At 39.0% G+C, this 26,268-nt stretch overlaps 1 long non-coding RNA gene across 1 annotated transcript; it reads left to right on the forward strand.

Annotated features, from left to right (window-relative positions):
* Positions 1-5,687: 5,687 nt before the first annotated feature.
* Positions 5,688-24,558, forward strand: LOC123363685. Its single transcript, XR_006576860.1, has 3 exons — positions 5,688-5,730; positions 21,624-21,708; positions 24,461-24,558. It is a non-coding gene; the product is annotated as an uncharacterized LOC123363685 (long non-coding RNA).
* The last annotated feature ends 1,710 nt before the right edge of the window (positions 24,559-26,268 follow it).

Consider the following 26,268-nt stretch of genomic DNA (forward strand, 5'->3'; position numbering starts at 1 on the left):
CCCAAAAACCTGTCTCTAAGGCCCTCCAGGATTTTCTTATGTATGACTGTAATGTTTCACTTGTTTTCACATTTTATGGACTTCAGAAACTCTGATGAGCTCTTCCTACCACTCATCCACGATTTAATATCAGAAAAAGAGCACTGGAGAGGTCTCATAAGGCTTCATTATTTTTGCATAATATACAGTACTACAGTACATTTACTAGTAAATTTTGAAGTTTTGACATAAATAATTAAACCTAAACTAATTGTAATAAATGAATAGAATATATTTATGTTGCATTGTCCATGCTTTTTATTGTTTTTCTTCAGATGCTTGCTCATTCAGAAAATTCAATAATTAGCAATGGGTCTCCCAGTCATTAGTGCAAATTAGTGAGGCTCTACTGTGATCTCTTTATTAAAAATTACAAATAAGTACAGAAGGATAAAAAGTATAAACTAGATTAGATTCCACATCGCTTGTATGTTGTGGTACATCAAACAGAAAGTGAGAATGGAAATATTCATGAAACTTCAAATTATATGAAAACAGGAACAAATTCCATCCCTGTAATACCCTACTAGACATCTTTCCCCAATTCAAGGCATTATTGTTTAACATGACCCTTTGTTTACATTACTTTGGTCAATTTTGAAACCCTTTGACCATGTTAATATCCAAGATAGGTTGAAGTTCTTTTGCAAGTAGGCTTTCATGAGACAGAATCAAATACTGCATTAAATTCCAAATCCCCATCGTCTACTAATTTTGTAATTCTATCAATTAAAAATAATCAGATTTAAGATTTTTTTCTTTATATTGTGCTATTGCTTGTGCTCCATTATCTTCTAGATGTTTAGTGAGTTTTTTTCCTCTTAAAATTTATGATGTTACTGATAATAGATATATTGGATGGTAAATGTCACCAAAATAATTCTTTTTTTTTCCTTTTTGCATGCTAGGATCTGTACATCTGTATTTATTCATGCCATAGGTAAGCAATTAAAAATTAATTTCCTCTAAGCTTACAAAAACTTTTTAATTTTAAGAATAACTGAAATGTACTAACATCAAGGAATTGAACTGTGCACCAATATTGGGTGGACTAGTATTAAATAGTATCAGAGGGGTAGCTGTGTTAGTCTGGTTCTGTAGAAGCAGCAAAGAATCATGTGGCACCTTATAGACTAACAGATGTTTTGCAGCATGAGCTTTCGTGGGTGAATACCCACTTCTTCGGATGCAAAGAGACTGCTTGCATCCGAAGAAGTGGGTATTCACCCACGAAAGCTCATGCTGCAAAACATCTGTTAGTCTATAAGGTGCCACAGGATTCTTTGCTGCTTCTAGTATTAAATAGTGTTGCAGTAGGTGACAGCGTTAGAATGTTAAACCTAATCCTTTTGTTCAAAAGGTCGCTTTTCTCACCATTGCCCTTGTAAACTGAAGCACAGTGTCAGAGAGAAACGAAGACTGGCCAATGGCATTTTCAAGTGATAAAATAGCAAGCGATGTCAGTTTTTCACTGACCATTGTCAAACGAGGATATGTTTTGATGAGCCAGAATTTCAAACAGCTGCATTCACCACTCACATCCGTGACCGGAAGCATGAGCAGAATCCTCAAAGCTATCCACACATTAGGAAAAGTGTCCTTCAGCTCTGCATCATGAATGAATTAGAGAACTTGGAGTGGAAAATGCTTCCTGTGTGGCAACTGGATGTTGTCCAGTTGAACCTACCCCGACCTCCCCACACACACACTTTTGGGAAGGCTCCAGCCCTTGGTCAGATTTGTAACATTCTCCATGAGGATCTTCCACCTAATAGTTGATGCTGAAAACAGGACATATATCTTTTGCAGTACTCCGAAGAAACATGCTGAATCTAAAGGTGCTGCTGTATCTGATACAACCAGGTTGAGGGAATGGCAGCCATGAGGCATGAAGAAAGCTCTTGGATTCAGCACAAGGATCCTTGCCTGGACGCCACTGTTTCTTCCCTTCATGTTCACGCCATTGTTGCAGCCTTGGCCACGGAAGTCCTGAAGCTTTATTTTATTCTCATTCTAAATGTTCATAAACAGTTCTGTTAGGCCTTTTCCAGTAGAGTCATTCACAGACCAGAAACAGATAAAATGTTCCTTTACCTGGATACAGCCATCCTTGTTATCAACAAATCTTACTATAAATGACATCTTTTCACTGTGCCTAGTTTCAGGAGTGCAGTCCATTATTACTGTGTTATACTTTGCTTTGTTATCACTATGTTATCAAGCACCTTCCTTGCCATAAGGTCAATCAACACATTTTGAATTGTTTTGCTGTAGTAATGGTCCACAATTTCTTTACAAACTATTCAGTGTAGGTGCTCATGCATGACATCATCTTATTTCCCAAAAAGCTTTACTAAACTGAGGAAATTACCATTAAGTTCAGTGAAGAACTTATCCAATGAGCCCAGAAAGCCAATTTAGTCTCTGCAAGGAAGAGGGTAATTGAGATCAGATGCTTGAGCACATCCCTCCAATGCTGGGTTTCTACATTAATAATACACTGGTTTTCTGTGTCTGTGCATTTATTCAGCTTGAGTCTTGACTCAAACGCCATCCATTTGGTGTAGGACATAAAACGGTTGGGTGACTTTTCATGTTGCTTCAGAACATCAGCTAAGTTATCTCAGTAACTGTACCCAGAAAGTGCAAGCAACAATTTGGCATTTTTGTCAAATATTTTGCAAGAAAAACAGAACACTTTGATTTCAAGCAAACTAGCCAATGTTGATTCAATTTCTCACCATTCTTGTGCACTCTTTCACAGTATGATTTTGAGATGTATTGCTTTTGCTCATTTACTGGAAATGTCATAGCCTTGATTTTGCCCAGCCCATTCAAAATTGTGCAATCAATACCGGCAGAGTATAGGCTCACTGTCCATAAAGCAGTATCTGGTGTATCGATTTGTGGTGTGCAATTTTTCTCATTGCTGTTTCTGTCATCCTGTGAGACTGATTCTTCTTTATCATCTGTCTCCTTTTCATGTAAATCAGATTTTGATTTGTCATTACCAGGGGCGGCACTACGTTTTTGGCCGCCCCAAGCAGTCATGCGCGGGAGGCGCCCCGGAGCCGCGGGAGCAGCGGACCTCCCGCGGGCATGACTGCGGAGGGACCGCTGGTCCCGCGTGGCTCGGCTGGACCTCCCGCGGCTGCGGACGGTTCGCGGGTCCGGCGGCTCCGCTTGAGCTGCCGCAGTCATGCCTGCGGGAGGTCCAGCCGAGCCGCGGGACGAGCGCCCCCTCCGCAGTCATGCCTGCGGCAGGTCCAGTTGTCCCGGGGCTCGGGTGGACCTCCCGCAGGCATGACTACAGCAGGTCCGCCGGCGCAGCCTGCCGCCCCCCCCGGCCGCAGGGGACGCCCCCTAGATTTTGCCGCCCTAGGCACCAGCTTGTTTTGCTGGTGCCTAGAGCCGCCCCTGGTCATTACTCTCCTTTTCATGTGAGCCCCATTCTTCTTTATCATCACTGTCCTTGATGCCACCAGGAAAACTGGACAATTCTCCATCACTTTCCTCACGTTTCCATTCTTTATCTTCAGATAAATCTGCTAATTCCTTAATAATAGGACTTCCATCATTTACGCTTCACTCCTCAATTTCTTCTGTATTGGGATGATCGATACTGTGTAAAGCCTGGTCCATGTTGTTCCGTTTCAGATATTTTCCCATCAACTTTGCCCCTTGCTGCAAACTAGATTGCAATTGAGCTTTTCACTTCCTATACTGAGCTCCTGAAGGCTTCTTTGGGGGCACCTTATATTTTCTACAGGGGAAAACAGACAATATTAGGGAAAGCAAAAGTTTATGTTCTGTAGTGTTTGAAAATCATCATTACATGTTAAGCATGGCAAAAGAAGTAACAGTATTTCTTTTATATTATTGTGCAGATAGGGGTTTGAAAGATATCTCTGGAGTCTCATTAAATATGTCCTTTATTAGTCACTACTTACACTCTTCAAATCTTAAAACTGCGTACATTTTCACAATTACACAATATAACAAGATTCACAATATCACAGCAGGGCTCTCACTTTGTTCTTATATCTCACTGACTGACTGGCAATGCCACACCCCTTATATACCCGCAATGGCATGGCTGACAACATTGTAGGAGATTTGAGGAAAATATAGTTTTCAGAAAATCTGGAAGGTTCCGTGAGATTCTACAGATGTCCAGAACTTTCATATATGGAATACCCGAAACATGTTACTTCAAACATTCTATTTTCCCTTTTGTCACTAATAACAAAAACAGCGCCTGGGTTGTCTGCCCCTAAATCCAGCCCTGATAGCAGATACATAATACTTTCAAAGAAGCTTAGATTAGATCTGCTTGTTTCCTAGGGCTTTCTATTTACTTGGCTAGACCCCTTACATTACTGGGTAGAGACAAGTGCTTTGGGAACATATTTACTGTTTTCTCAGCACTGAGCCTGAATGTGACATATTTGCAGGTGGAGGGAAAAGGTGCCTTTTCAAGCTTTTAATGGGGATTTACATTGAATGGAAAAAGAAAAATCTCAAAACCTTTTACAAAATTATTTAGCACCATTCCAACTACTGATGAGAAGATGCATGAGTTTGTTGTTTTCTTTCCACAACAGCATGAGTTAAGGATGGAGGTCCAGCCTTCACTTGCATTATCTGTCTTTTGTTAGCTTAACACAGGACAATTCCCAGAGCAGAGGGGGGGGAAATGCTCACTTTTGTCACTAGAAACTGTATCAGTGGTGGTCAAAGAATGAGAAAGGCCAGAATACTTGATAATTTGCCTGCAGTGATGCTTGTACTCCTTGGGAGTTGTTTGAATTAAACACTGCCAACCAGGAAAAAAATCAATAAAGTTGTTTAAATGGTTTCACAGGGGCCTTTGTGATGATTGACTATTACTCTTCTTACAAGACCAATAGCTTCCTGACCAGTAACTACAGTTATTTAGGCCAAGAGTTCAAATGACGGCTGAGGGTCTTCTCTGCTTACTGGCTTCTTTTACTGACAAATAGTTTTCACTTCCTTTTTTTTTTTTTACTTATGTAGACTAAATCAATAAACCTTCCAGTACCAGAAACATTAAGTTTACAATTTGTTACCCTTTTCAGCCAAACCTGCAAAAAATAAAGGGCCAGAGCTACACTGATTTATACAAGCTAAGGATCTGACCCTTTTTTTAAATTATTATTATTTTAATGAGTTGGATGATCTTCCAGTGCCTGTAGAATGATGTAAAGAGCACTAAATAATAGTGGTTCTCAATGTATGTAATAATGTAGAGGTTTATTAAATTAAGATTATTTAAATCTTTTAATAATAATTATCAAGCTAAAGAGTTTAACACCATCTTAAACAGTGCTTTGTATAGGATATGGCAGGAATTTAAATTATGAATATTTTAACTATTGACTTGAAGAAAATAATAAATGTGAGACAATCTGCAGTGTGTCTGTATATAGAATCCCTTTTCATCCCATTAAATATTAGGAATACGACACAGAGGATACATCTACACTACCTGCCAGATCGGTGGGTAGTGATCAATCTATCGGGGATTGATTTATCGCGTCTAGTGTAGACACAATAAAATCGATCCCTGATCGCTCTGCCGTCGATTCCGGAACTCCATCGCAGTGAGAGGCGGAAGCGAAGTCGACGGGAGAGCGGCAAAGGTTGACTCGCCACCGTCCTCACGGCCAGGTAAATCAAACTAAGATATGCCGACTTCAGTTACACTATTCGCATAGCTGAAGTTGCGTATCTAAGGGTACGTCCATACTTACGGCCGGGTCGACAGGTAGCGTTCGACTTCTCGGAGTTTGAACTATCGTGTCTAATCTAGACGCAATAGTTCGAACTCCGAACTCGCTCCCGTTGACTCCGGAACTCCACCACCGCGAACGGCGGTGGCGGAGTCGACGGGGGAGCCACGGACTTCAATCCCGCGGCATCTGGACAGGTAAGAAGTTCGAACTAAGGTAGTTCGACTTCAGCTACACTACTCGCGTAGCTGAAGTCATGTACCTTAGTTCGACCCCCCACCCTAGTGTAGACCAGGCCTTAGATCGACACCCTCCCTCCCCCAGTGTAGACCTAGCCATAGTCTCTGGTTGCTAGAGCTCGTACTACTAAGCAATTAAAATAATATCTTATCCACACTAAGGTTTTTCTGAACAACTCCCACTGTTGCTTTAGCACCAATACAACTACATCAACACTAGCAACAGTATTCAGCAGAAAATGTATCAGAACAGAGCTATACAACACAGCACTAAAAACAAGTGGCTGGACTAAACTTGTGGGCTTACTGTTGCTGGAAGTAGTGGATCTGCAGTTGTACTAAAGCAACACTGTGAAAGTCCTCAGCCTTAGTGACAAAGGAAAAGATCCCTTCATGCTTTCATACAATTTTATACTGACAGAATGGTTCTCTCCCCTGGAGCACTCTTATTGCAGCCAATCTAGTTTCCACTGAAAATAACATTTAAAATCCTGAGTGCATGTGAAACAGGGTACTGTAAACAGGATTTCTGGAGTCTCACCCCTGCTGTGCCACTGATAATACTATGTGACTTTTAGCAATTTATTTGACCTATTCTCTGCCTCAGTTCCCTTGCTTTGGAATGAAGGTAACAATAATAATAATTATCAAGTAAGAGTAAAGTGAGCCTTAATTAATTATTAATTAGTTTAAGATCCTCTGGAGACAGGCATTATCTAAGTACTATCTATTAGTAATTAGACTTATCATTTAAACTAGTACACCAACAAATGAAGCATTTGGGAGGGGGGGGGTAGAAAACTAGAAATATCCCAAGAAATTCTTCATAGCATTTTTCAAAATTCTGAGGAGAGCTGACATTTCCCCCATTTCTTATTAGTCTAGTTGAAAGGCCTTTCAATGTAAGCTGATAACGACCTACTACAGTAATATCTGCTACAGTTCAAAAACCCTCACCATATTATCAGGTGTTTCCCTCTCTCTTTGGCCTATGAACAAAACCATAAAAGCTAGGAATTGTTTAAAGTAGCCAATGTATTTAACAGATCTCAAAAAATAATCAAATTAAATCATGGTATGGAAAATGTGTAAAGGGTCCCCAGGATTTAGCTACATATACATAGCTATTATTAACATCAGTAGAAGTCACACAGTGAAAACCCCTTGAACTGTTTTATAACTGAATCTGGCTTATGCATTCAGTATTTTTATATAGGATATTGATAAAACCAAATATTGGAAAACCGCTCTGTTCTGCTATTTAGGCCTGATTTTGCAGATGTGATAAGCATCCATAGTTCTCACTGAAGACAACTGCAGTTCTGAGAGCTCAGCAGTTCTGAACAGGGCCGCCCAGAGGGGGGGGGGCAAGAGGGGCAATTTGCCCTGGGCCCCACAGGGGCCCCCACGAGAGTTTTTCGGGGGCCCTGGAGCGGGGTCCTTCACTTGCTCCGGGGGGGCCGGAAAACTCTTGCGGGGCCAGGCCCAGGAGCTTCTTCCACTCCGGGTCTTCGCCGGTGGGGGGTCCTTCCGCTCCGGGGCGGAAGGACCCCCCCACTGGCAAATTACCGCCGAAGCGGGATCCGCCGCCGAAGTTCAGCTCGGTCTTCAGCGGCAATTCGGCGGCGGGAGGCCCTTCCGTTCAGGGACCCGCCACCGAAATGCCCAGAAGACCCACGGTGGGGGCCCCCTGCCACCGAATTACCGCCGAAGACCGGGCTGCACTTCGGCGGTGGGTCCTGCTTCGGCGGTAATTCGGCGGCGGGGGGGTCCCCGCCATGGGTCTTTGGGGCACTTCGGCGGCGGGTCCCGGAACGGAAGGGCCCCCCCGCCGCCGAAGACCCCAGGCCCCCGGAATCCTCTGGGCGGCCCTGCTTCTGAAAATCGGAGGTCAGCTCTTCAATGGGTGTAAATTATTGAGCCTAATCCATGGCCCACTAAAGTCATGACTGCAATGAGCATTGGATCTAGTCCATACACAGCAACTTCTAGAGTGCAATATGAAGGTTAATTTTTCTGCTCCCCTAGATGTTTGAATGTATTGGGCCTTATTCTGCTTTCATTTATACCAGTGTAAATCAGGAGTAACTGCACTGAAATCAGTGAAATGTCACCAGTGTATGTGAAGTAAGAGTCAGGTCTCGTGTAAAATAAAAATAGGTGGATCTAAAGAGGTTTAAAGTCTGCAAAAATTAGAATAGAGGCTTTCTCGCAAGATAGCCAGGACTTCTTGCCTCTCTTATGACTTGAATATACCATAAAAACATCATTTCATAGACTATTTTGCCACCTCATTTCAGGACACATGCACATCTAAGAAATTCAGAGGGATGCAGAAATAAAAAATAATTTAAGAAAAAACATTAGACTAAATATTAATAAAGTTCAAGCAACTTGATTTATGGGGGGAACATTTGGATCACCCTCTATTTGATCTGAACCAGTCATCTAGTAAGTTACTTTCTTTGTAACCTATTCCGTGTGCCACAGGCCCTCTGCTGGAAATGTAACAGTCTTACTCATGTATATAGACTTATCTTCTATGTGACATGCTGGAAATGCTCCTTCAGCTGGGTTGTAATGTTGAAGTCCTGAGTTCTAATCCTGTTGCTCCATGCGTGTAGTTAACAGAGGACCTTGTTTTTGTGGCCATGGACTCTTGCATTCTTCAACATCCTGTTGCCGATTGTTGTATTTAAAAAACTTTACATCACACAGTATGATAGCTTTTAAAAAGTTAATAGTTCAGAATCTGAGGAAAGTCCTTTTAATTAAAAATGCCCATGTTGATTATTTTCCATTCCAAAGTTGATAATAAATTCAAATATCTGGATTGTTTTATATGTGACATTTGCTTTCATAAGCCATGCAGTTATCAGAAGCTAATCCTGTAGAGAAACTAATCAAGGAAGGTGTTACACAAATGCAAAACATATGATTAAAGAGGGGAGAGGCAAATCTCATGCAAAGAACTGAATATTTTAATGAAATTGCCACTGAATGGAGATGTGAGGACTTCAAGCTCAGTTTAATTAGGCCACTGAGTGGAATCCCCTAAGAATCACAAGAATTGAACAGCTAATAATCAGTTTGTTCTTTACTGATTACCAGCTAATCATGTCCCAAACACAACCCTGGTCCCCTCTCTCATTATGAATACATTTGCAAGCCTTTCTTTTAATCTCTCCACTTTTATGGGCACACAAGTCCTAATCAGCTAACTTCAAGAGCTTTAACAACCCGGTATCTTTAAAAGCCCACCTATTGTTTATGGAGCAAATATTTGCATCCTTCTGTGTCACATCTGTAAACACTTGCTTTGCTTGTGTGGAATGAGAAACCAATTATACAAGTGCAGCAGATTTTGTTAGTCAAATTTCAAGAGTTAATTTTCACTTTCAAACAGTTGATTGTAGTACTGCCTTGATGTATAACTCAGTCGTATGTGCAAAACTCACTAGAAAACATATTTGAATACAGAATTCTTTACATATCTTGGCAGTGGCCTCTTTAGCATAGTTACTACTGCAAACAAAAAATATTCTTCAGTTTTCAGTATTGATGGTAAAAACACAGCAATAAAAACTTAAGTTTGTATATTGTCTTTCATATTAACTGCATATTCATAGGAGTGGATCCAGTCCCCACTGAAAGAATTTGAAAGATGCCTATTAACTTCAGTGAGGTTTCCATCTGGCCTATTATGCTTTACAGAACTAAGTAGTACAGTTACAGAGTTTAAAAACAAATGATCTCTGAGGAAGATAGAACATAAATATTAGGTAGAAAAGGTGGGTGACTGCCACTAAAATTTTTCCATTGACTTTAGTGGGGCTAGGATTTCACCAATACTCAGTCAGGAATAGTGGAGCAGAAGGCTCTCGTATGAATAATAGCAAGAAAACAACAAGGGACAAGCCAGGAGACTAGTCCTAAGTATGAGTGGGTGTGGGGAAGGAAGCTAGAATCAAGAAGGTAAATTTAATTGATCAAAAAATAAAATATAAAATAATGATGTAGTATTATATATTTCATCTAACGGTCAAACCCACAGCTCCAAATATTTAGCAGCATATAAACAGCTATATTTTGGGTAGATCGCTAAATAATTGCTCAGAGAATTCAACAGTGAGCCCAGTGTTTGCTGAGTCATAGGAGTGATCATAATAGAATAAAACATTTGGTTGTTTACAGGGATAGAGACCTTTCATTGACACTACATTCTGCAGTGATAGCACCACAGGGAAATCTTACTTCTGAGTCAGTAAGCTATCAATTCCCCATTTTTAGGGATACCATGCTTTTGGCCTGAGGATATAATAATTTGGAATCAGAGAGATGCCACTGCACTTTTTGCAAGAAAAGGGGCCTTAACCTGATAGCTTATTCAAATTTCCAATTTAAGTAACTACATTTTGCCTGTAGTTTCCATTGTGTACAGTGGTCTTCCTGCTCCTTCTTGCCCTAACAGCTGTGAAAAGTTGTTAAGTGCTGTCAAACAGCCACCTCATTTCACTTATGTCAGGAATGAGTGAAGTGATTCCACCCTTTGTCAAGTTTTGAAGCTGTTTGAGGTCCTTTGAGATGACAGGCACTACTGTATACAATTATTTGTATTTAATAGTCATTAGTATTTCTTAATTATTCATTCAGCACTGTAAGCATGCTAGATGTTTTAAAGGCAAATATGTCAACAAAGATTCCACCCCAAAGAACTTACATTCTAAGGGGGACAATACAGCTTCCATGAAGGCAATGGAAAGACTCCCAATGACTTCAATCGACATTGGATCAGGCCCTTAATAAACAACAAATGGATGGGGATGGGATGTGAATCAAGTCAATGACTGAGCAGTATGCATCTTGCTAATGCCACAATTGTGTTTAAGTTATTGTTTGTTTGGTTTTCATTTTCTATTAACATTGCTTTGGATAGGGACACAGCTTGGGATAGGATTTTTTATTTTTTACTACTATTATTATTACAACAGCACAGGTGCAGTGCTTCATGGATTTCAGCAGTATATTGAAGATAAATGTTGGAAATAAATTTAATTTGGATTGCCTCAGTGTGATATTGGCATCTTTTACTAAAAAAATATATTTTCACTTATTGGACTGCAGTCTCTAAACACAATCAGCACAAAAGGAAGAAGTTAGGATATAAGTATGCCTATAAAACTATATTGACAGATTAAAATGGTTATTGCTAATGATTTTCTTTGGTTGGTATGTAAAACTCAAGTAAATTAATATTTCAGGAGAGGTTTTTAACACTGGTCATGACTTATGGGCTGTCAAACGGAAGAGAAAAGTCTTGGTATATTTCCAAGAGAAAATGGTAGATATCATCTAACTATCAGTCTAGGGATTTATACCATACTTATCACAATGTACCTGTGGATAGAATGCTAACAACACAATACTGTTTTACTCTTTAGTAAAAATGTGTCTGTTAAAATGAATAGCAAATATATACCTAAGGAAAGGCTTGAAGCGATACCCCTTCTCTTTCTGTATACATGTATAAATGTTCCCCAGCAAGAACAACCTATATTTTTTCTTGTATGTATGTATTTATTTATAATCTATCTGGTCATATAAAATCTGGTCATATAAACTCCAGAGATACTAGGAGACAGTTATGATAGATGGAAGTCTAGATTAGACAAATGCCTCAGGAAATAAAAATATATCTAAGCAAGAATTTAAGATACACACGAACCATTTTTTAAAAGGTATGTAGAGGCTTTGCAACCACCAAACCACAGTGTAACAGGGTGATCTGCCCCTTTAATGGCTTTGGGGTAGAGGGCAGAGAGCAGATGCTCCTGCTCCAGAGAGAAGCCCAGCAGGCTTGTGTTGGGAATTAGCTCATGACTGGCCCATACTCTCAGCTGGGCAATATAAAGGAGGACCCAGCTACATGGGAGGGTGGGGAAAAACTAGGAGAGAGTAGGAAATATACTTTCCTGTAACCAGAGCAGGAGGCTGCAGGCAAGTGGGCCCTGTGGATCCCCTGCCAGGGGAGGGGAAGGCCTTGGCTGGTAGCTACTAGAGGCCAGAAGGCTCCTGTCTGAACCCTTTATCAAATGGTTGTGTTATTTTGGCACATTTTTCTTTCTTTCTTTGTGAACACAATAAAACAGACCCCTGAAGGAAGGGACAGAAACAAAGTTTGTTTTGGCTGACTATTTGAGCCCAGCTGGTGACTAGAACCCCCAGCATACACATATTATATGCTGAGGTGGGTCCAAGCTTTCCATTGTAGCTCTTGATCCATATTTGGAACACTTCACATTTTGAAAGTGTTCAGATTTGGGACTTTGGTTCAATCTAGTATAGAGATACAGAGCATAATTATTTGTTTTACTCTATCCCTTAAAACCTGTCCTAAGAGTAGTATTTTCTTCTTCTCATAGGATCTAGTGCAAGGAACCATTTTGATTTTAGGGAAAAAATTAAAATAAAATCCTGATTTTCAAAAAAAGGAAGAAAATGCCCTCTGTATACAATGAATAGAGTGTGTATCTATACCAATAAAAGGATTATTATAGTAAAAAACCAAAACTACTTTACCAATGTAAAACTATATCTAAAGGAGTAATCTAAAGCTAGATTTTTACTGGAAATACAGAGCATCTCAGGCTTAAGTCAAGAAAAAGAAAGAAAGAAAGAAAGAAAGAAAGAAAGAATATTAAGCAATTGATTGATGTGTTGCTGCTGTGTGATGTTCACCAAGATTTTCTCTAGAGATATTTTACTGGTTTGTTGGCACTCAATTTTCAAAACTATATATATATATTTTTGAGCTGGGCTCAAATAGTCAGCCAAAACAAACTAGCATTACAAGTTTGTCACTGTTGAAAAATTACGTCAGCCCAGTTAGAAAAGTTAAGATACTGTAAAACATAGGTCATCCAGAACTGCCACTAATGGAGAAGACTGTAGAAGACACATTATAGGAATCCAAAGTTATATGAAGGTTGGACTTTTAGATGGATGATGGTGAAAGTTGGGAAGGATAGGTCTTATATTTCCACATTGCTTAAAACATCTACCTGGCTAGTGTACAGACCTTAATAATGTCACTCCTGCAAAATTATATTTTTAGCTGGAATATTCAAATATTCACTAAAAATGGGTGTTGAAATTCCATATCTGATCATTAACAGTGCTATATGTGCCCTAGGATTATTATACTGGAATATACAAACTGAAACTCATGCTGTTCTGGTTGTTCAGTTACATAAGTAATCTAAAGAGGAAAATTAAATAATATAATGAGACTCATATAACTAACTAAGACAACATGAATTATGAAACTTCAATTCACACGTCAAAATTCACTCACCTCTATTTGTAACCTTTTACCCAGGAGTATATGTATAGTGAACGTGGTCCCAACAAAAAGAGGGCAGTATATTTTGAAAGCCAAATGTGTACTAACTAATGGGGGAAATGTTTACATTTATGACAAAATTCCCAGATGAATGCCATCTTTAGAAAAGATTCTCCCTGTAAGATATTACAGTCTCTGAAACCATAATTTACTAGTGTGGTAATGCCATTCCCAGAAATGACACAGATGGAGGGCAACCCTTCTTGAATTTAAATCAAACTGTGACAGGTCAGGGAAAACAGCAGGAACATGATAGAGCATATAGGTAACAATTAAATATAATCACCAATACAATAGACTAAAACCCCACCACATTTAAATAGGTGCATGGTTTCTCATACTGAAAGGCCACCTCCAGTTCACGCAGGTGCAAAATAGGTGTCTGATCCATCAGGTTACAGCAATGAAGGCAGTCAGGCGTGATGCTGGCCGCATCATTCCCATGTATACTGTTGGCTATGGAACTGATGTGTACTGGTTGCAACAACCCAATGAGTCATTGGCTCAGGGGAATTTTGACTTTGACAGATTCTACAGGAAATTGCATGCTACCTAATTCTCTAATAATCGGACACCAAAAAGCACCAAAGACTGCCAGTGACCATGAGTTGCTATTCTGTCAAAAAGCTGACAAATTATTCTCTGCTAAACAAAAATGGCATGTAGAAGTAAGGGATCCTTGCAAATGACATGCCAAAGCCATGAAAGCCTATGATACAGGGGGAACTTATGCCTGATTAGAACCATTTACTCTCTGCAGCTTCAAAGGCATCTCCCAGGGATACCTTTAATCTTACCTGGCAACTAACACATAGTGCTCAGCACTGCACCTTTGTAGAGGTGACCATGAAAGTATGTAGGAAGTAAAGGGACAAACTAGGGTGACCAGACAGCAAGTGTGAAAAATTGGGACGGGGTGGGGGTAATAGGACTCTATATAAGAAAAAGACCCAAAAATCGGGACTGTCCCTACACAATCAGGACATCTGGTCACCCTAGGACAAACAGATTTAGCAGGATGTGGAATACATATTGCTGAGTCACTTATTGATACAAAATATTATGTGGGACTGAGAGAACAGTGAGAAAAAGAGATGGGATTTGTTTTAGACTGTCACCCAGCTATGACTGCACACCACTCTGAAAAAGGTCTTAGGTTAGTGTGAAAATGGGGCCAAGTTTTCAATCAAATTTAAGTGCAGAACTGCTCAAATTTGCATTTTAGGAATATTCATTATGCATATGTTGCCAACATACAGGGCACGAGAAATAGACAGATAAACAGATCATCAAGTCAGTCAGGGATTTGTATGCTTCAGACACATCTGAAACGTTTTGATCTAGAAACCTTACCAAAACAAATTCTCTTTCCAATTTTCTGGCATTTCCTGGCTCCAGTCATTTGGAATTACTGTGGTATTTGCATGGTACTTCTTCCAGATGTGGCTGGCAAAATAAAAAATAATAATATGTTAACTGATTTTTATTTCAAACCACTCAAAATATTTAGTGTAACTGCTAAATGAAGGTTTGTATCATTTGTCAAGTTATCTGAATTCATGCACCCAGGCTCTGTTACAAAACATTCTTGCCATTGCAAGTGTCACAGTTTTGTGCTTTTGAGAATGGGGAATGGTAACTTTCTCCACATCCTGATAGATTTCAATGTTTTATAAATAGTTTATTAGCCTCTGTATTGTAGTAATGCTGGTGCTATTTGAGGGTACAAGACAAGATACTACATTCAAAGCAGGGGCAGGTTCTGTCAGCTCTGCAGTATTATGGATACATATAACCTGAGGACACTGGTTAATCATACGAGTCTGAATGTAAGCCAGATCATTAAAGTATTAAACACTATGCGCAATAATTAATAACTGTAGTTTTTTTCGGCCAATATATGAATCACAGAAAGGAAAATGTATTACTCTCACAATGATGTAAGGTAAGGATTTAGAGAGATGTCAGCTTGATGGTCTAGTAGATACTTTCCCTTGGTGAGAAACAGCAAATTACATGTGTGATAAATGATCTCAAATGAGCTGTCCTTAAGTATACCCATGTGCACATAGGGCCTTGTGGGTTTTGGCTCTGATCCATATACTTGCATCTTTATGCCTATTATAGACCAGTTGTAATATCACTAATTTCAGCATTTGGTATTTGCATTTATCCATTTTTCTTATTTAAAGAACTACCAAGAAGGAAGAGAACCTTTCTACATTTTCATCACTTCCAAATTTAAAAAAATCCTGTTTTGCCACTTGGCAAAATTGTGGGAGAAAAGTTATCATTTTAATTAGTACCCATTTTGTTTTGCTTTCTTTCTAGATTGCAGTGTCTGAGTCTTAGTGAATCCTGGAATAGTACAAAGGCTAAAGTAATTACAGAACTAGCCACATGCTGGATAGTAGGGTATTTGCTGCAGTAAAATTCTGAAGTAAGCTTGTGATTCTCCAGAGTTGAATAAAAGATTGATTGCTGTTAGTTACAGTTAGAGGGCCTCAAGTAAACCATTCTTCATTTATTACATGCAAGCTTTAATTATAGCATTGAGTAGTTCAACAATCTGAATGTGGACAATAATTGATTTTTCCAGGTGTTGTTTTTTTTTAAATTGACATTTGGGAGACTTGACCAATTTCCTCCCAATTTACTTCACTTCACTTGAAGTTGACTTTAAGGTCAAGAGAACCTATTAAACAAATGAAAACCCCTCTATCAGCACCATTATGTTGCTTCAGTTCTGTTATTTAATAGGAATTCAGTTTGCACAGTCATTCTGTAACACTGTTCAGTATTTAGGCTCCTGACACAGGTTAGAAGCTGCCTCAGGGACCTTACATCAGTATTATATCAGGTGGAGTAGAGCACTTCTTATGTCTGCTCCCTCCCCCTTCCACCATGCCCACCCAGAGCATTCCCTCAAAACCTTCTACAGTAGGTCTGAGTGTGAGGAGGTGGCTGATATAGGAGGTGGCTACACCACCTCCATTAACTTTCCACCTTCGGAGAGTTCCCCTACACAGTAGAATCTGTCCCAAGGTATTAAAGAGTTACACGTGTATAACAATCTGTATGGACGGCTAATTTAGTTTATACACTCTAGATAGCTTTCTCTTTTGCTCCTAGAGGCTATTTATGTGTGTACTTTTGCAGAAACTGAAAGAGCCACAGGGTAAGGAGGAAAGCGAAAGGACAGAAAAGCAGGAGTTGCGTATGGGGTGTTTTGTTATTGTTGTGTGGTTTTTTGGTTTGGTTGGTTGGTTTGGTTTTTTGGGGGGAGGGGATTTGGATATGCCGTGGACATAATGTGTCATTGCCCTTTCAAGTCCCAGCTCTGACTTGAGTTTGGCTTCCTCCCAAATCATGAAACTACAGAAAGTGGAAATAAAAACCAAGCCACTTTTTCCATTTGAAGCCTGTTTCAGGAAGAGGGTGAAGACCTGGCCTGGGAGTTTCCTGATTAAAAAGAATAAGAAAACAAGCAAACCAAGGTTGGAAGCAACACTAGGGGAAGGCGAAAGTTCATTATTGAGGCTGGAGCTTTTTTATGGAGAGAAGAGTCCAGGTCTGGGCTCCTCAATGCCTCAGCTCCAGTAGAAAGTGGTGAGCAGAAAACCCTGTAGCCAACAGGCAAAGGAACTGGCTGAAACCCCTATGGTTTTTTTTTCCCTTTGTGGTACCCAGAAGGGATGGATTTTTGCTATTGCCCAAAGGGCCAAAAGCACCAAACCACCAATTAACTCAGCAACCAACTGAGGCAGCACACACACCAGATGAGGACGGAGTAAACAGACCTGCTGCAGTAATCTTGAGTGACTCATATAATCTCATTGTGATTCAATTTCTTTGCCTATAAAATTAGCATAATTATAACTATCTACCTCACAGGGGTATTGTCAGGCTAAATTCATTAATGTTTGTTAAGCATTTTAAAATCCACTGGTGGAAGTTGCTATAGAGGTGCAAAATATTAGGCGATTTTACAGACAGCCAGGTCCCAATCCATTAAGGTCTACCCAGGAAAGACAGAAATTATATTGGAAGTAGGAATGCTTTGAGGAACTAGAATAGTACTTTCACTCCACCAGCAATCAAGGAAATCTGACCACAGATTCTCAAAATGGTGCAAAGCCTAGGTGTCTTGTTGAGTTTATCATTATTTTTGGATCACAGGTGGCCACACTGTCAAAAATATCATCTTCTAGCTTCAACCTAGCTGTGTTGATTCATGCTATCTTCTCATATATGCAGCTTAGCTGCAGCTCACTCTACCAGGGACTAAATGAAGTTGATGCCAGATGTACCAAATACCACCATGAACACATCGCATATGGTTTGTAAATTCCACAGGCCACCCTTTACTCCTGAACAGAATTAAAAAATCTGGTCCTAATCTGCAAAGTCCTTACTGAATAGGGACCTGTTGCCTCAGAGACCATTTTGTCTCCTTCAACTCCACAGGGATAATGCAGCTCTAGAGATCCAAATTCAGGCACTGGGTCAGTGTTCACAGCAGTGGGACTCTTGCTTTGGAACTCCTCATAAGAACGGCTCACAATAAGACAAGTCTGACTGCATTCAGACTGCTGAGTGAAACACTGTTTTGATAAAACCTTACCACAAGAACCACCTGTCAATATAAAAACAACCCAAAATTCAAAGACAGAGAAATTCAACCACCCCTGTAACCCAGAAACATGGGGAGAGAAAACATCATTAGTTCCAAATGTCTTTGTTTCTTTATAATTTTGTTTGGTGATTACATACCAAGGTGATAGGTGTCTGATACCTGTTTAAGATAAACAGATAGAAATAGGTCACTGTTGCTATCCATTTGCCCTCTCCCTGACCCTTTATTTCATAGACTGCCTTCTACTATAATCCTCATGCTCATTTTTGATAGTTGCCTAATTTGGTTTAAATTATTTTCATGGTTAATCAATTCCACAATGTAAATCTAGGTAATGATAAGTGACCTACAGTATCACTAGAAGAATGCCTGAAAGGAATGGCTATTTAAAAACACTGTAAGTGGATCATTATTTTAAAAAAATGCATCCAGAGGAAGGTAAGAGACATATATAAAGCCTTCATTTAATTCTTCACGCATTCATCTTCTCGGAGTAAGGGAAGATAACTATATATTTTCTAGCTTTGTTTTAGGAAATAAACAACAGTTTTAGGCATTAAGATTGTTCTTTAAAAAAACACAATGAGCCAGATTCTGCCACCTTATTTATGTGGAACAATGCTTTACTTCATCAGTACTATCAGTGAAATCTATGGCCATTACTCAAATTAAGATACTCCTCACTGTAAGGAAGAATGGCAGAATCTGACCCAGATAAATTCTCTTTCTTTAAAATACCACCCACTAAATATATGGTTTATACTAAAGGTAGGAGGAATAAGACAATCACAGAATAATAATCTCCATATAAATAGTGGCTCAAACATTCTACAGACATTTTTCTGGATCATAACACTTAATTGTTTAAAAAGATCTATGTTAAAGTTATAGTCGAGTTCTATCCCAAAGACCAATAAATGTACAGATATTCATATTCTTTGCAAAGTTGTTGAAAGGTAAACACTCCAAGAGAAAAAATGTTAAACTTTTAAAAAATATTTTATTTCATTGCAAACGTAATTATATAATTTAGTTTACCCAGTGGAAATGCTATTTGACTTGTTCCTCAACATCCAATAGCTGTGTGGGCTTTAGAATATCTGTTAATTATACACTGAAGTTAAGACAAAGCTGCTTGTACTCTAAATCTAGTCCTCTTTAATGTATTTCATCCCACTCTGTAACTTAAATGAACTTGCCTAAAATAGCTACACTTCATCAGTTTGAAATTTCAGGATAACATCAACTCAGAGGAACTTATATCACATAATGCCTATGATTCCCTGCATTTAAGAATATGATAATTGTTTTCAGTGGTTTCTATCCACCATCATAATTATTTTGACAAGTGTTAATACTATTCATCAAAGAGTACATACTCAGTGTACCCTTTGTTGCTACCATGGGAATATTTGAATGCATAAAATGGTATCATTATTCATTAGCTGAAATGAGTGACAGGGTATTTTATACCATGCATCTTCCTTTCATTATTCTGTGAGTATTAAAGGCTGAGTGAAATTTAAAAAGAAAACTTTTAATGCTGGTTAAAATTTGACATTCCTACAGAACAGTCTTCTTATATCTTTAATTTACTCTACATTATGTCACCTGCATTATTGTAAATTGCATACCTTAGTTAAAATGTCATATTTTACATTTCATTTCCCTGATTGATTTCAGCCATTTAGAAGTAATGGCAATATGCTAGGTATTGTAGTACTGCAGGCAGTGTAGTTGGAACGGAAGGTTGTTTTTTCAGCCATAATCTTTTCCCCATAAAACAGTGACATTTTAGCACTTGCCTGCACCAATAAACATAGCTGAACAATTATTTATCTTTAACAATACATTGCATAGTTTAGAGATGTAAGCCTATCCTCTAAGAATGCTCAGGGTGCTAGATGATGTAGGGGTTTAGTGATAGCAGAGCCCTCCACTATCTGTCTGAAGCCAGATCAGTTTGGTAATAAAGGCATGAACCTACAAGCTTTTACTCATTTTCCCTTTAAGTCAATGGGGCTATTCACATGTGCTCTGTACAGGTCCCTTTTATAGCAGTCTGGAACCCTAAGGACACCCCTACATGCCCTTGTACACCGTATTTATGGTAATGGTCAAGATAGGTACCACCCACACAAGAGACATCATGGACTCATGTGTAGGTTGCTGCTTCTTCTCTTTAGCTAGACTAGGTGCTCCTTCTTTGTGGAGCCACTAGATGGGCTAGGGTCTATCTAGGAGGGAGGACTCAGCCCACACCCACCTATGCAGAAGATACTGTATGGGGAGGGGGGTCTTTATGACCCCAGTAAATGGTTCTCTCACTATTTCCATCCCATAATGCAATCAGAAGGCCTTTTGTAAGTACAGCCATGCTGGGCATTCTAATCCCTAATGAGAACCCCTGCGACCCAGGCACAGTCCTCTACTGGGCTGGCAGGGTGTTACATGGACTGGCAGGGCTCCCTCCCCTTATTCAGGAGCTCCTGCTCTAACAGATGGCCAATGTTCCCTGTAACCTTTTTTCTTTTCTTCCCTGTATATAAAATGAATGAGTAGCAGAGCTCAGGTTTAGAACCTGTGACTGCAGCCTCTCCCATCCCTAGACTCTTACATTAGCCATTCCTTTATTCAGTCTTCCCCATCATGAAATGATTTCCCTCTCCTTCCCCACCTCATTCATTCCAGACTCTACATTCTCTATTATCTCAATAGAGAGGGAAGGGGAAACATGTGGGGAGGAAGGAGAAACAAAATGTAAGAGGCATGGTGAGAGACAGTGATAAAAATAGGGATGTACAAGAGGAAGGGAGAGCTGCAGATCTGGAGCAATGGCAGCTGAGTCCCTCCCCCAGTCCTCAATCATAGGTGTTTGGCCAGCCAGATCTCCTCACCATGCACCTTTTTAGAGGCCTGGTCCAGTGCTGTGAAATGGGAACAACTCTCCGCATACCCCCTTTCTGCGGCAGGCTGTCTCATGTTCCAGGATCATGTGATGACATCACGGACATTGTCACATGATCTGATTGCTGCATGACACAGTTCATATCAGTTAATCCAGACCTTCCTTTCAGTTAATCTGTTCCTGCTTTTGTAAAGGGTTGGGCTTCAGAAGAATTAGAGTTATTTTGAAACAGAAGTGATGCTGTTCCATTTGTATTGGATATGTATATGACAAAACCCACTTCAGCAATTGACACTGGGATCTGGCACTTTGGTTGGGCAGTGTAGGGAATCCTGCATTGTTAGTGCCTGTGTTTGTAGGGATAGGTAAAGCATTAAGTTGCTAGTATTGGGTTAACTTCCACTTTGGGGAAATTTTGCAGACTTAAAAAACAGATCCATTGAATCAAAAACACCATGCATGTAGAATATTTTGTCTAGCTATAATGATATCTACCTCATAGGTGTGCTGAGATACAATTAATCAATATTTGTAAAATCCTTTAGGTTCTTGGATGGCCACAGAAGTACAAAATATACATATGTTGTTGTTTTTATTTGTATGATTATAGTTGTTTTTATTGTGATGTTGTGCTAGTACCTTGCAGCCCGATTTAGGAATTGGATCTATTCCTTAAGCAACATAGCAGAAAAAATCAGGGTACATCACAGGATGATGCGCTGGACTTTCGGGTAATGAATTTTCAGGTGCATTATTTTCACATAGCACTTTTCCATTTAGCCCACAGACTGACATTTCCATTGCCTGCCAAAACTCTTGCACCGCCCTGCTTAGGAAACAGGGGATAAAAGTATCAGTGATGCCTGACAGTATGATGCATTCTCAAAATCCCCCTTGCAAAACCATTAGATATTCTCCATTCCTTTTTAATCATTCCAGTCACCTCTGAGCAGTTCCCTGCACCATTGTAATAATAATAAAAAAGAAGATATTTTTAACTGGAGAATATTCATTTGACATTTAAAATGCTTTTATTACATTATTTAGGGTAGAAACAGTGTTTCTCACTAAATAAAAAAGATTTCAAGTACAGTGGATTCAACACAAGGTGGCAAAGAGCTTTGATTATGATATTTCGGCAGCATGAGAATCAACTGTAAAGGCTAAGAGAACTCTGTTTCTCTGTGGGAGAACAATCTTCAGAACAAAGACCTTTTACTACCTAGTCTTACCAAGTTTTAGATGCTGATTTCCCTTGCTTTTCTTTTCAACACTGGAATCTCTCTATTAGTGCCTTTTAGGCTGGAGTGTCATGCAGGGAATTAAAAGGGCATGCGACCTGGAAATTGAGGTCTATTATATAGATTCCCTGCATCACAATTTACTTAATTATAAAGTTATGCTTATTCACATATAGCTAGCATCTATTAAAAGCATGAAAGTTAAATACCAAAGGTGCTTCATTCAGAGACACTGTCAAGGCTGGTAGGCTGAAAATGAGGTGGTTTTTTTCCCCATATGTGTATAATTACATATATACATATAATTTTAGTATATTTTAGGCCCAATTCAGAAAAGCACATAAACAAATTTAGTCAATCCCTATTAGTCAGTAAAACAATTAAGCACATGACTTAACTTTAAGCATGAGCTTATGCACCCTTCCAGAAAACGAATGCATCCTTGAATTTGTGTTTGCAAACTCTGGCCCAAACTTTAAATTGTCACCTATTGGTGGATCCAGATCACACTACTGATCATCTTTGTCATTCAAGCCCTCTGTTATAGCTGTTCACAAAATGCATGCAGTTCTTTAGATGTGTGTTTCTTTTGTCTTGGTTTTTGTTTAAAGTAAAAAAAAAACTGTTTCAGTGACAACACATCATCAGCCCATGGAAAATACAAACAAACACCCTTGTGTATGGTGAGCATGCAAGAGGAAGCGAAAGATTTTAGTTTCAAGTTTCCAAAAGCTTGCTGTAAATTACACTGCACCCATATATGTTCTTGGATACTGAGATACTTAAATGAATTTGGCCCACTGAAAAAGAATTACAATTAAAAAGCTATTTTTAAAATATCCCATAATATGCCTGAAGTTAGGCAACTGGATCTATATTTAGCTATCAAAGATGAAATCATGGCCCCATTGAAAGGAATGGCAAAACTTCCATTGACTTCAATAGGGTCAGACTTTCAACTCTAAAATGAAAGTATATTTAATATGCAGACTGATAGGCCTAATTTTAGGAAAATTCAGTGTTTCTACTAAACGTACACTAATTGCAAATGCTTTTTAAAATACCCCTGACATTCAAATAGATATAAATCAAAATGTGACTTTTAATTCTAAAAACCCTATTTTATAATACTTTATAACCGGGAGCAATAGAGGGCAATTCCTTATTCAAAGGTAAAGAAGCAACTTAAATACTGGGGGGGCTCACCCAAACTATTTGGCGTACAAATATCTCAGTCTCAGTTGTGTATTGGCATCACAGATGGGGCCCTAATGATATGGGATATGATGTACAGATTTGGACTGCAGTCAGATCACACTACTTAGCGAAAAAAACACATTTGGACTGTAGTCAGATCACACTACCATAGCCAAAAAAAATGCAGCCACATAAAAGGCATCTGTAAGGTTTTAAAAGAGGCACAAAGACCTGGTTATCCACTCTGTTGCGCTAACTTTATGTTAGTGTGACTGAATCCACCCTGCTGAGGAAGTCACTGTGCCATGAAACAGGTTTAAAAGAGTGGAGTATCAGACCTATGGTGTCTCTTGTTACTAATTCGTCTAAAATATGTGTACCAAAATGCTTTATTTACTTGCTTTTTCAAGCATGCAGTCTTGTGTTAGCAAGGAGACCTCAAGAATTTCAGATGCTTATTCACATTATTCAGACTATTGAGATCAGCAAACCGGACTGGAATTTTTAAAAGCTTTTTACAAGAAAAGTATTGTTTATGAAAACTGTGGCATTTACTGCTTCAGGATCAGCACAAGAATAGACAATCAAACTTTATCATGGCATTTCAAGGCATCCTCCAATCCCAGATGGAGCCCAGAAATAGAGAAGTACATAGAAATGAAAAATAATATTTTTTAACCTAGCACATTTTTATTAGGTTCAGTTCAAGTGTTGGGTAAAGGTTAAAAGATTGTGGTTAATAATCTTATCCTATTCAGAGTATTTACTGAAAGGCAAATTTCTGAGCTAATATAGGACAGTACACAGCAATTTAGCAGTAAGTCTGTATCATGGTTGGGTTTCATTTTTACCATTTACTATTATTCCAATTTATTGCAAAAATGTAACTCTATTTTCTGTTCTTGGTATAATGTTAATAATAAGAATTTTCTATCAGAGGTTTAATACTTAATATATTCCGTGAAATATTTTGCAAGAATGTCTGTACTTTGACCATTATACCCTATGTCCTCATTGACTATCTACTCCATCTACTTCCTGCTAGGTTAGAGATGCTGTAAAATACTATGAGATGTGGAACAGATCAACAGAGCAATGTAACCAATCACACCAAGGAATATTGAAAAGGTCAAAATAGTCAAGTCTACTACTACGATTTATAAAACATATGAAGAATTGGAATTTTAGTACCTAATTCTACTGAGAAAAATCATAATGAGAGCTGAAAATGGCACAGTGAATAGATTTTGGTGATGATAATTTGAAATTGAATGGGAGATGACAGTCTGCATTCTCCTCTAAAACTAGGTTCATTACTGTGAGGATTTCAATCTGTAGCTACCTTTGGGTGTAATATAATTTTTTTTTCTTTTCATCACAGCCCAAGTTAAACACACTAGGTAGGGCTCTTTGTATTGCACAGTACTCCTGTTGCGGAATTCTCTGTGGAGTCCATCTCTTGGTGTGTAATTATGCTTCAGAATCTAAGCTTGTATTTTAAAAGATGTTTCTAGCCCTCCTGGTTGCAAAGAAAACCTTCCAAACCAATCACAAATGTAAACCGATGCTGTGACATCTTCCTGAGACAGCCTGAAACCTTAGGTCTGCATATTGTGAACAGATCCGCTCATCTCAAAGCAACACATCTATCCACTGCTATCCAGTTTAGCAAAAACACACAGCTAAAGCGTTTATTCAGCAGTTCCAAAGATCTCAGTCCTGCAAAGTGATCCATGTAGGCACAAACTTACTCCTTCACCTGTGCAGATCAATTTACAGACTCGGGGCCAACATGCCTGAACAGGTGTCCTATACCCAGATGTCAAAACTTTCAGCTTCAGCCCTGATCATTTCTACAATTTGTCAATACTGAAATCTCTGGCACACTGAAAATTGGGGATGAAGGAAATTGAATTTAATATCAACATAAAAAACATTGTGCTACTTATATTGTACATTTTCTAACTGAAATTAAAAGCAACAGAATGTTCAGGCTACATTGTAGAGCTACAGAATCTAATGACCTTGCTATAGAATATATGTCCAGTTTGCCACAGAATACATGGACCTCAATTACAGTAGAAAGCATGACCATCTGTGTTTTATAACAATCATGTAGAATGTAAAGTTGATACATTCCATACAGTTAGTTAGGGGCAAACTGTTCCTACTGCCATAGGCGCTCTTGCAAACATGTTTTAGGGGATTGCCTGCAGCCTCAGGATGTAGTGAAAACTGCCCCTCTAGTTGGCTATGTGCCTTTCTATCATTTCACTGTTCTGTAAAAATCCACTGCAGGAGGTGTTATTTCCATGTTGTATTATGCCCTTAGCAGAGTTCATTAGGTAATGCGATGTCCTTATGGAAATTAATTTTTCCAGACACAGAGTCCAAGAATGACTTTGCAGGGCAGTAAGCTGCAGGTACATATTCTAAGTATATTTTTGGAGGGGATAGTGATTTGAGCAAAGTAAAATCAATGTAATCCCTAATAGCTTTTTTTACTCACTCTACCACTTCTAAATCCCCCCAGATAAAATCCCCAAATCCCCCCAGGATCCAATAACGGGATGTCCCCTGAGCTGCCCCCCAGATCTTTCTCCCTTCCATTGCTGCTCTATGACAATCTGTGATGTCCAATGTGTCTAACAATCTCTCCACTGGCCTGAGATTGTTGCTTACTCCAGCTTTCTTGGGATTTTTGGATTTACTTTAGTTGAGCCAAGAATGTTGAGAGATATTTGCTGTCAGTGGTAGGCCATGCTCAGAAGAAATACATGTACATTTTCAAAACTAGAGAGTACGGGAGCAAAGCAAGCACCAAATGAAGCCACATTTTGGAAGAGATGCAGT

The sequence above is a fragment of the Mauremys mutica genome, chromosome 2, assembly GCF_020497125.1.
Source record: "Mauremys mutica isolate MM-2020 ecotype Southern chromosome 2, ASM2049712v1, whole genome shotgun sequence".
Lineage (NCBI taxonomy): Eukaryota > Metazoa > Chordata > Testudines > Geoemydidae > Mauremys > Mauremys mutica.